The sequence below is a fragment of the Pelodiscus sinensis genome, chromosome 7, assembly GCF_052426305.1.
Source record: "Pelodiscus sinensis isolate ZL-2025 chromosome 7, ASM5242630v1, whole genome shotgun sequence".
Lineage (NCBI taxonomy): Eukaryota > Metazoa > Chordata > Testudines > Trionychidae > Pelodiscus > Pelodiscus sinensis.
Genome location: NC_143058.1, coordinates 70,136,941 through 70,149,384, shown reverse-complemented (window position 1 = coordinate 70,149,384; position 12,444 = coordinate 70,136,941). Strand labels below are relative to the sequence as shown.

The 12,444-nt window shown below is 40.7% G+C and overlaps 1 long non-coding RNA gene across 1 annotated transcript in view; it reads left to right on the top strand.

Moving 5' to 3' along the window:
- The window catches only part of LOC142830317 (uncharacterized), a 182,495-nt gene that overhangs the window by 48,227 nt on the left and 121,824 nt on the right, over window positions 1-12,444 (top strand). The gene's annotated exons all lie outside the window — the stretch shown is intronic.

The window sequence follows — 12,444 nt, the reverse complement described above, 5'->3', positions numbered from 1 at the left end:
CTGAATTTGCAGTCTGCTGTGCGTAACAGTGAGGAATCCAGGAAACCTGGTATAAAACAGAATGGGCCTATGTTTTATATCAGAATGCTTTTTTTCTCTTCTTGTGAAAACTCCCTCTTCCTTGCATTCTGTGACTGTGCACATGGACTTAGCTGTGAGCCTTGTGTGTCTGCCCAAGAGCTGACCCCTCACTTTCTTGTGTGGCTAGCCACCTCAGGGGTTGTCTCCCCTGGTGGGCAGACGCCTGGAGTATGTAATGTACAATAATCACTTAGGGGTATGTCTACACTACAGAGGGGTTTTTTTTTCAGAAAAACAGCCTTTTTTCCTAAAAAACTTCAATTACATCCACACTGCAATTACATCCACACTGCAATCGCATTCTTTTGAAAGAACAGGGGGTGGGGGGTTCTGACCTTTGGTAAATCTCTTTTCTACGAGAAAGAAGCCTTTTTCCAAAAGAGCTCTTTTGCAAAAAGGCATGTGTGGACAGGGAAGGGGGAGTTTTTGGAAGAAGGAAAAAGCACAGGTGCTTTGGTGGCCATTCCACCCATAATAATCACAGCTTACTGTATTCAGACACCACCACTGATGTGGTGCTCTGGCATCTGTTCTGCTCCCTTCAGTGTTGATAACCATTCAGCTGCATGTGGTGCATGTGCTCTCTGAATACTTGTGCTCTCTCCAAATGCTGTGCAGGCTCTGCGCAGAGAGCTAACACCGCAGACTTCTAAGAGCCCCCAATGACCACAAATCAGACAACGCGCGAAGGCACTGGAACCAGGTTTGTCAAATGACTTACGGTCTCTAGCACCCTGGGCGTCTAGACCAGATGTCAACAGTTTACGCTAGTACACACACAAGCCCTGGCAATGGACTCAGCTCAGTGAGCTGTCCCCTAGGCTGGACAAAACACTGTCCCCTAGGCTGGACAAGACAGCACCTCTGAGATATACTTTTATACACACACGCAAACAAGTTATGCATCACTTCTTGCATATCAAAGTGCCACTTTTAAATGTATTAGGTCGACACCCCCTGATGTACCTAGATACCTCCCATTACCTTGTTTATGGTGGTTCGAGCAAAACATCACTATCCATCATGCTGTTGTCCCGACCCAGTACTGAACCTGGGTCAGTATGCCCCTGTTAATTATGGTGAGTGTATTGGTCCCAAGCTGTTCCTGCAGTGAGATGTTCTGTTACCATCCTGGAATGTTTACGTGCATGGCTTGTGCCTACTACCTCCTCGGTATGTATGTTTCTGTAATGTCAGCAGCCCTGTTCTTGCCAAGTTTCTGTGAGCAGGACCTGCCTTTTACTCACCGCTTATCTTTGCTTTGCTTTATGTTAGCAAAGCATTGACTGTTGTTCAGACCTAGGGTCTCACACCAGGCCTCCATTGTCAGGCCCTATTGTTACTACACTTACACTGGAGATCGTCTGTTCAGTCTGGACACTGTCTTTTGGAAGATCTCTTCTGGAAAAGCTTCTTCTGAAAGAAGCCTGCAATCTAGACATAGCCTCAGACAAGGTACTCAACAGAGATCTGCTTCATTCAGTGTCTCGTTTCCAACTACCTCTTCATTACATTACATGAGACGTAGATAATAGTTCCCCACTATGCATTGAACCTTGACCCTGTCTTCCAATGCGCTGGCCAGAATAGCCAGGAACTAATCTATCTTGGGTATAGACATGCGGCAGATTGTTCTATTTTTCAATGGCATGTGTATATACTTTGCTCAGCATACTTAGTTTTAGGTTTACGCAGAAGTAACTTGTTGAGTGGAAAGCAGTCAAAATTCTTAAATGCAGCGTAGTGTGCTAGATGTGAGCAATACAGAAGGGGCTCAGTCCTTTTAGCTTATCAGTTGGAAAATAACACGAGCAATGGAAAGGAATGAAGTACTGAAAACTGCAACCTAAAATACAAGAACTTTGCAAGCAAGCAATGAGCATCACAAAGCAAGTAATATATTGTTCCCAGTGGTGTCTGAATAAGTGCCAAGCATTCAGCACAGTGCTAGCTCTTACTTTACTCTCATACTTCCATCATATTCCCTCTTCCCAATGTACCAATTAGCCATAATTATCTAATTACGTTCCATAAAAGTCTTCCAAAGATGAGGATCTTGCTGCTTGGGACTCATTAGCCCTTTTTAACTTACTTATTACACTCTTTATTTCTGACCACAAAGGGGGAGAAGAGTCCTTAAATATTCTCTACTATTCAAAATATTCTGCTTGTCAGGCAAAGCTTGCAAAAGGAGTCAATCTCTTAGGTATATGTTAGCTCTCTTTAGATCTGAAATGTAACTGTTTGAAAAGCAGGCGTCCGTAGGACACTAGGAGTCATAATACAGGATATTATATAAAACTGACCAGAGGAGGACAATTCTGTTTCACAGCAATTTTGAGTTTTTTAAATGTGTTTTCAAACTGCACTGCAATGAAAACAAAATCCTTTGAACGCTTTCTGGAAAACTGTGTGTCCTTGATTTGATGGTGAGGTTACTGACCTGGAAGACAGAGTTGCTGGTACAATTTATACAGTGGGGTACTGAGAGCCATTGAACCAAACTGTAAACTCTGAATAGAATGGAAACCATTTCACGTCAAGCGAGGGGATGCTGCAACACCCTCCACAACACTAGTTCCAGCACCTATGCTAGAAGGTGGGAGATCTAAATTTCAAGTCCTTGGTCTGGCTGATTCAGGACATAGTTCTATGTCTTAGATAACTTCAGCTGATGCAAAGAAAGGAGGATTTCCCACATAACAGGCCAGCCACTCCAGACTGAAAAACCTTCCTAAATATTATTGTGGCAACAGATTTATAGAGACAAAACATTTTGAGTTGGACAAAATAGGATATTTTGTCAAAATATATTTTGGTGAAGTCACCAGTGGGTGGGTGGGTTGATTTTCAGAATTCTGATCAGTTCTGGAGAACAGCCAGAGCTCCATTCCTAAGAATCCATGTAATATGTAGCATGATCAAACAAAAGACCACATGCTTACAGTAGACTTTCTATTCCAATAAACAAGGTGACCACACTGTTTTTCCCCCTAAATGAATCCATGCTGGAATCTGTCCTGTTCTGCCTCATTATAGGGGCAGTCCTTTTGTTAACACTGTTCCTGGAGGGCCTTTGGTTTCACACATCCTTTTATCAGGTCAAGAAGACAAATAAGGCAGCTATGTAAGAGAAGTGCAGTAGATCGTAATTTAGGCCAGTGAATTATACTCAATGACATTTTTAACCTGGTTTTAGTCATAATACCATTTGTGGAGAAGAAAACTGGTAAGTGGTATTCTTTTCATCATGTAAAGAGGTTTTTTTTTTTTTTTTTTAAGTTTGGCTGAGCTGTGTTTTAGTACAGGATCTGAGGAGGTGGCATTGCATTACCTTGGCTAATACTAGGATTGAAAGACCAGTTCAGAGTAAATTAGAGGAGCTTCAGGATGTCTACTGTTTGCCAGCTTCAGCAATCCCCAGCTAGAAGTCTAACACACTTTCCATCCCCTTAGATCTTCCAAAGCTGCCCAACAGAGCTAAAATTTTGTCCCTACCCTACCTCTTCCTTTCAAATATTAGATTTTTCCAATCTGCCTCTTTTGCAACTCCACTGTCATGAATTGAGTAGAACTAGACTTCATGAACATTACATGGTTTTTCTGCTGGATATGCTGTTCCTAAGAGGCAGCCTTGAGAAATACAATTTTCTTTCTTTAGATGCAATCAAATAGTGTGTATAAAACTCCTCTCCCTGCCAACATGCTGCACTGCTAAAATGTAACAACCTCCAATATTTAAAGTAGCATATAGTGGATAGTGTAAAAAAAAAAAAGTCAATCTGTATCTCCTTGTACATGCAGAGCTTCGTATATTGTTGTTCCAGCAGAATTGGAAAGGCAGTCATGTCATGGTTATATAATTGTTAAAAGTCATGAAAAGTGTTTGCTGTCATGGTTTTTGAAGACTGTCTTTTGATAATGGATGGTAATGTTTAATGAGAACATAGTCAATATGACAGCAGCCCCAGCTGTCATTGCTGTAGGGTAGGAGTTCTGCAGGGGTAAAAGTCTAATGATAGGTTGGTGCTAAGGGGGAGATTAGATTAACCAAAGATCAATAGAACAGTTCTCTGTCACAATTCTGATTATTATGCTCTCAAACAGCTGAACTGAAAGGTTGATTTTGATGGATTCATTAGACCACTGTGTGATCAAACATAGGTCACTATACAGTCAGTGTCAACATACTGAGAGCTCCCAGCCTTAAAATGCTAAGTAATCCCACAGCTTTTACTTTGGGTTGGTATTTAGCTGCGTGATTTGGTCTCTGAGCCAAAAGTGTTCTTTGGTATGGCTTTTGCTGTGATTTTTAAACTTACGGACAACTATTGAAATATTTGCAGTGATCTTGTACATTAGCCACATGCCAGTGAGATCTCAGGAAAGACTGGTTTTGAAACCGGTGGTGAATGTAGCTCATGTAGTTAAAGCCATTTCTGTTGGCTGTTAATATTGTTGTCATAGGGGTCCATATTAAGGGGAGAATGACTTGATACAAGCTGGCAGTAAAGAAATGCAGCAAAGAGGAAGGAAGGAAAAAAAGTTAAAGTATGTGGAAGGAGTTCCACAGGTGGGCCATGACCAGAAAAATATAACTGTTCTCACCGTGTTCTCCACTCCCGTTCCTATAAGTCACCGATTTAGACTTAATCAGGATGGCGGGGGGGGGGGGGGAACCTCTCCCGACTTCTAAACAATGAAAACTGTGTTTAGAGGGGGAGGTGGCATTGGCTCTTTCATAAATTGCTAGGAAATATAATTCCCTGCATTTCAGAGCATAAAATTTTCCTTAAGAGTGAGCAGAAATGTTTGTTGGTCAGTATTGTCTAGTAGCACTACCAATATTTCTGCTGCTTTACTAAGCTTTTAAGACCTCTAGAGGTAAACTATAGCTAAATAATAGCACAAAACACTGAGAGCCGGGACTGCTGGCTATGAACCAATTTTATGGGACCGCAGGAAACATGGTCACAACCATGATAAGGGGACATCTGGGTAACTAAAACCATGCTGGACCACAGATGTTGCCAGAACAGAGTGCCGGTCTAGAGAGGTTCAACCTGTAATTGTGTACTACTTGAGTCAAGGGTCACTCCTTATGATTAAATATGAGAATCTTTTATTTACTTAAAAGAACCTGTGTAGTTTCTTCATGGAGTAAAAGACTAAACAATTCCCTTCACATGTGAGACTAATTACCCGGGAAGAAGGCATTATCTAATGGTCAATAACTCTGCATTTAGCATCTGACTAGATCCGTGTTCTTTAACTTTTTAAGACCGAGGAACACCAAACAATTTTTTTTTTGAGGAACACTAAGGATTTTTTGTTGAGCAAACAAAAAAAAGGTCGGAGGGGGAGAAAGAAGGGTTGGGGGGGGGAATTATTGGGGGGGAAGTCACCTGCCCCTTTAAGGGCAGCCATTTTGAATTCTGTTCTCCATGGCACACCGTTGTGCCATGGAACAGTTTAAGAAACACTGGACTAGATGGTCTTGGCAGAGACTTGCACAGTGTTAGCTTTGCAAATCAAAGTGGCACTTGATGGGGCATTCAACACACACAATAGCCCAGCAGAAGTAAGTAAGATGAAATAGATGACAAGAGAAAATACATTTGACTAGCTCAGAGGACAAGCTGATCAACTTCTTTGGCCACATTCAACTAGATTCACAACCAATTTTCCTCCAGTCTTAGGTATCCCAGGTTCATGTCCTGCAGCATTTAACCATGATGACCTGTGACTTGATGGTGTTGTGAGCCAAGGACAGCAAGTGGCTGTAACCTTCTACATTCCTTTCATTGCACTAGTATGGTAGCTGAGCAGCATTTGCATCCAGGGCGAGACTAAGTGTGTGTGGGGGGGGCTATCTGCGCAGCTGCCCGGGGCGCCAACCTATTGGGGGGGGTGCTTGATGGCAGCTGTAAGGGGCACTGCATGCCTGGGGTCAAGGGCTGCGCTGTGCCCCCTTGGAGCTGCCCGATTGCAGCTGTAAGGTGTGCAGCATGCCGGGGGACGGGGCCGCACATCTGCTGTGTGCCCAGGAGTGGAGCCGCGCATGCATTGCACGCCCGCTTTCCAGGGCACAGGAATGGCTTGAGCCAGTCCTGTTTGAATCAGACATATATGAAAAGCTAGGAGATCCATAGGTCTCTGAAGGAAGAGAAAACAGCCCAATGGGAGAGCTGGAAAGTCTTGCTCCCTGTTTGGAGGAGGCAAGACCATGTCACATGTTTTTATTTCACTGCTGTGTCCAGCTGTGAGAATAGGCCTACAAAATCTAGAAGAACCCACAGTTGGAATCATGTTCCTTGACTAAATGTCATGTCCAGAAGATGCATCTATGGTCAGGGAAGTCTCTTATGATGTGTCCTGATAATGCTAATACTAGACTGGAAAGCAGTGGGGTTAAGTCACCTGAACACCATCTAAATTCCTACACTGGCTTTGTACCAAGATCTCACTCTGGAGGGACATTTGAAATAGTCTGTTCCTGGGATGAGACCTTAGTTGGATCCTGGACCAAATACTGAAAGTATGGTCATGCCTGTAGTGATTACTAACTTCTGTCCTTTCCTCATAGTTCCAAGATAGCTAGAGGTGATATTGTAAGAAGGAACTAAACAATATTAAGGTGATGTCAGACTTGACTATGAATGTTCCCTCACCCAAGATGTCTGAACAGCAGACCAGTCAATCTGTAGCAGAGTGAGGGTAGCCTGTTGCTCCTCCAAGGGTGGGAACGGGTTACTGATGGACCAGGAGTCCTTATTGTGGTGCTGCTGTTCCAGTGAAATTGGAAGGCTCCTGTTGGGGAGGGAGAACTACTGGAGTGGGGAGAACCTGACTTTTATTGCCTCCCCATTCTAGAATTCCTTATGGTAGCATGGTGAGGCTGCACTAGGAGCATGGGGCATGGAAGAGCTTGATGAGAGGATTGGAAAGCATCTCTTATGGATTTCGAGGTATCAACTGTTTAAAAAAACCTGTTACTATATTTAATAGAGTCCATCACACCAAAACAAAATCTAGCCTGGGGCTTAGGAAAAAGAAATAAAGGCCCACAGGGCACTCAGTGTCCAACATTTGAGCTAGACACATGCTGGGCAATGAAAACCACAGTTGCGCAGAAGGAAGGTTTGCATACATTGCAGCGAGATGATACCATACGTTGATGGCTAAGGCCTCAATACAGCAGTGGAGTCATAGCACTTTGGAGCAACAGGGCCAAATGCCTCTTGAGCAGTGGTATCAGGCAGCCTGACCAACATAACATCAGTCATCTCTTAACTAGGTTTCCGTTGATCTAGAGAATAGAACTGAAAGCTACCTGACACGACTTCAGCACGGTAGTGAGTTGAGACAGCAGAAGTTCAGGCTCATTCTTCAAATATTTGCACTAGGGCATGTTTGCTTGTTTAGTTAGCAGTTGGGAAGCTGACGGTTTCTCCCCCAGATGCTGCTCCTGTCAAAAGGAAACAACGATCCTGTTTAAATTAGCAAACCAAAGGTGACACTCTGAAACTTCCTCTGAATGATGTGGAATTTTCATTGCAGCTTTTATAGGCCTGGCATTTCTGAGAGGAACTAATGACACTGACAAACAGCCAGAAAATGAATGGTATTCACTGGAAGAAAAAAAAAAAAGGTGTTGGCGTTGTAGTTTTTCTCTGCTACAAGAAAAATTGCAATGTGCTATCACAGTAGGATTTCTGGCTTCTTTAACCTAATACTTATTTAACAATCTGGATTCTTAGAAAGCAGTTACTTTACATATATAATTGAGAATTATGCTAACAGAATTTGCAAGAGGCATCTTGTAACATTAGTAAATTACTAGGACTGGTTATCTGTGTTTAGGATTGAAAAAATTATTTTAAAAGCACTGAAATGTCTTTCTCTACCAATCATAATTATCCAGCATTAATACTGATGCAAAAAATAAATATTGCAGTACAGTATATCCTAATGCATTGAAATATTGCTTCAAAGATGAGCTATAAAAACATTTCAATTGTACCAATTTTACAAAATATACAATATATGAAGTGCATCTAGTTCTGGATGTACAAGTCCTCTATTGCTGTGGACTATAACCGGGATATGTCATCTCCCTCATCTAGATGCTTGTCTAGTTTTACAATAGGTTACAATAAATAGCACTAGCAAAATAAGTACAAACTAAAATTTCTACAGCGAGTTGTTTATACTGTTCTCTATCATTTTCTGAAAAATAAGTAAAATATTTGGAGTCTGACCGGTTTTTTTATAATTGTAGTAAATGAGAGAATAAGCATTTTTTTATTAATAGTGTGTTGTGAGCACCTCTCTGATTTCTCCAAGCAAATATTTTTAAGGTGAAACTTGGGAGTATGCAGGACAATTTTCAAGATGAGGTCCTAACCTGGCAAACTTTGAGGGCATGATGAAAAGCCACTATCACACACAAGCATAGTTATTTTATTGAAAAGTACAGCATTTTTATATTTTGTAATTTATACTTAAACCTTGGGATGAGTTGGAATGTTTCTGTAAGAGCCTTCATATCCTACTTAACTTAAAAGATTCAGTAAAGATGATTTCCATACTGATCATGCAGTGAAGCTGTATAAATTCCTCTTTATCGTCATCTATTTAAGGCAATGGGGGAAACAAAAGACTCACTTCATGTTTAAAATAAAAAAAATGGTGAGTTGAAGACTGAGCTATGGATTTTGTTTTGCCCTTCAACCCCTGCTGAAAAGTAGAATGCTTCTTTAAATTTTGCATTTAGTTCTGTGTGCTTGAACCAGAATTTTCTTGTCCAGATGGTTTTTTTACAAATTGGATTGCATTGCAATTATGTGGCTGATGGAGGTCTGCCAAAAGAGGAACAGGGGTACAAAAGATGACCAAGGACTAAATGAGTCCATAATACTCTCCTCTGTCAAAAGAATAACACTATGTCAAAGCAGTGTCGCAGGTGCATCAATTACATTCTAGCCCTTAGCATCAGCTTAATCTCTGTCTCTTTCTCAAATAACAATAAAATGCATTCCCAAGCATTACTTCCAAAGTAATTGATCATTAGCTGGGAGAGCTTTCACTGATTAATTTCACATCTACTGTTTTGATACACCATACAGGAAATCATGAAAGCTCTCTCTGCCACAATCTTGCTAAATGTTTTCCATCAACTCAAGTGAAAATCCCATCAAACTGTTTGCATGACAGCACTTTACACGCTAGTGGTGGTATAGATCAAAGTTTTAAATCCACGTATGATAGAGATAATGGTGCCTGAAGTGAGATACCTCTTTGAGTGTGATCATTTAGAGGTGCTTCCGTTAATGTGACTGGAATTGAAACTGTTCAGTCTAAAAATCTGAGCTATATTAGCCTCACATTTGAACCTCAAGAACTGACATGCTCAAATATGGCCTCTTTCAAAAATGTTTCACACACACACACACACACACACACATACACACACACACACACACTTCCAAGATGGTCATAAAATTATTTTACAAAGATGTTTCCTGCTCCTTAGTGGTTTGGAAAAGGGAGACAGGATGGATCAACAAAGTATCTATGCTTTTTGAAACGTGGATGTCCTGTCTCTGTCCCTTCTTCTGCTCTGCTGTTGGTAAAGGGGGGAGAGAGGGACAGTAAATAGAAGAAAATGGAAGATTTGAGGAATGAGCAGAAACACTGAAGGGACTACTTGGATGCTCCGGACATGTACAGGCAAACCATCAGCCAATGGTCTTAGCTTCTAGAGAAGTGCCTGATGGACTATATGGCTGCCTGAATTTTCTTTAATGACCAACACAAGACTGAATACACATGTTCATGCAGTGAGAACTGATATTGAACACAATAATGTGTATGACTTTGTTCTAAACAATTTACTTTTCTTGCACAAAGACGGAACAATTTACTGATGACAGAAAGAAGCTGGGACCCATGGAAAACCAGGATTCACGTTTAGGCTCTTAACTCATCATCAGCTTGTATTTACTTTAATCAATCCAGATAAAAAGGTTATCTTTAAATATAAACAAATTGGTAAAACTAGAATTACGCATCAGAATTCAGTTACCCTGGGCAAACGATTTACAAAAGAGGTTCCTCTGGGTATCATCTGGAAGTTTATTTCTCACTATTGACATTGTCTGTCTATCCATTGATCACATCTGGTACATCTGTATGTGCATGAACCAGGGGAAAAGGGAATACTCCACATCTAAATAAACGTACTTCCATATTGCTGTAAGCAACTATATTGGGGAAAATGCCTTTTTAAAATTGCAGATCTGTTCCTTTCCATCAGCTTTTTTTTGGGGGGGCCTCTTCAGATCATATATGAAAGACGAGTATATGCCAGTCAGAACCTTAAAGGCAGGTCCCTATGTCTGTCACTGTTCCCTTGAAGTAGAAGAAATATGAACCTTTGTAGTGCCCACGTAAAACTGACAGGTCAGGGCCATAGGACCTGACACTTCATAAAATTCCAGTCAATTACCTGAGAGAAGGATCTTTGAGTTTGTTTTGAGGTAGTGGTGGGGCATCTGTCCTTAGAGAAATAAAGGTCCCATGTGTGATCTTGAGCTGATATTACAGGGATGAGGTTTACTAAAATAACCAGTAAAATGCAGACAAGACAATCTTAAGCTTTGCAGTTCATCCAGATCAGCTGTCTAGAAGGAAAGGCTAATAGCTCTTAAAAGATTAAATTAAAGTAATACTGCTCAGGTATTTAAAAAGTAAAAGTCAAAGCAAACATAAAACTGGTTCATGGCCACTTCAAATGAAGAGGTATTAGCTGCATGAACTAAAACTGGCATAAAGGAGAGGTAAACCAATTAAGATTGAATCAAAATAGCCAATACCCCAGACCACTAAAGAATGAATCAATGCCCAGCCATATAGATTGATCTTTCTACATAGAGATCTCTGGAGCATTTTGCAACTGCTAAGGTTTGGATCCTAGATTTCAAAGTTTCTTTCAAGGATACCAAAACATTACTGTAATGGCATTCATTCCGTTCTTAAAAATAACTATTTTTCTTTATTAAGCTTTCTATTTGTTTAAAAAGGAAGCTATGGCTCACTCCTATGAGTCACTGAGTGTTCTTGTCTTGATCCAACAAATGGCTTAAAATGTGCTTAATGTTAAGCATGTCTGTAGTCTCATTGAAACTAAAAAGGAAAGGCTGGTTGTAATGCTGCATTTTCCTGATTCGTTAATTCTTCCTGCTGTCCATGCAAAGGCTATTATTTTTAACGACTGAAGTGATTAGGTCACTCTTAATATTAAGGATACTACATGTTACAAGGTTACTCCCTAGCTCATACTCTCTAGTGTTAACGTAAGAGCTGGTTAACCCTGACCTACTCAGTGGAACAGAAGACATGGAGGATGGGTGTGAACTGGAGCCCCTAGGTGGAGACGATTGTGATTGCTGTTTTTGTTCTCCTACCCATGTTTTGGTTCTGTAGACTCTTTATAGTTCTCATAAAAGTGGGCCTGGGAAGAGAGGGCTATGGCTGACTGGAGACTGCCTCAAAGTTTCATTTTGTAGGCTGGGAAGTCAGTGCACCAGCCCCCAGGAAAATTTATAAATAGTTTATAAAGGGGTAATACATGTTTAATAGCGGTAATAAGCATTCGTATGGGATGAGAACCTCAGCAGAAGGTGTTATCTATAAATCATGGTGATAAGCAGCCTCTTGACTAGATCCTAATCTACAACAATTAGTCATATATTCAACAACTAATCATTTAACTTTTTCTATCCAGTTTGTAAATGTACTCTATGCAACATGTGGCCAATGTTTTCAAATTATGCCATTTCTTTTTATAGTCTTTCACTTGCAGCATCATTTTAAACACTGAAATCAACTGAACAGTTTGTGTATATGGATATAGAAATATATAATCACAAGAATGAACACTGAAATGTTTTAGTCATAGATACTGCCATAATTTCCTCCATCTTGGCTCCTCCACTGGGCAGTCATTTCTCTTCACATGGGACCTTTATCTTTCTAGCTATCCCTGACCTTTCTAGAACTCTTATAGGCAAAGGACTTTAACAAACTCCTTTCCAAGGGCAATGTTCTTGCATGTAGGCAAATAAGTCAAAAGACTCAATTACCTTTTCTTGATTAAGTATTAGCCACCACTTAAAGGCTTGATCAGTGCAAAAGGGAAAATGGTGTCAGTGTTAACCCAAACCAGTTGCATCCAACTTTCTTTGCTAGTCACAAATATTAGCTATCCTCTGGAAGAGCAAACATCTTTCAGAGCACTTCTGCACTATGCAAATTTAGGATGTTCTCTAATGTTGGTGTCCAAACAATGCAATCCAGGAA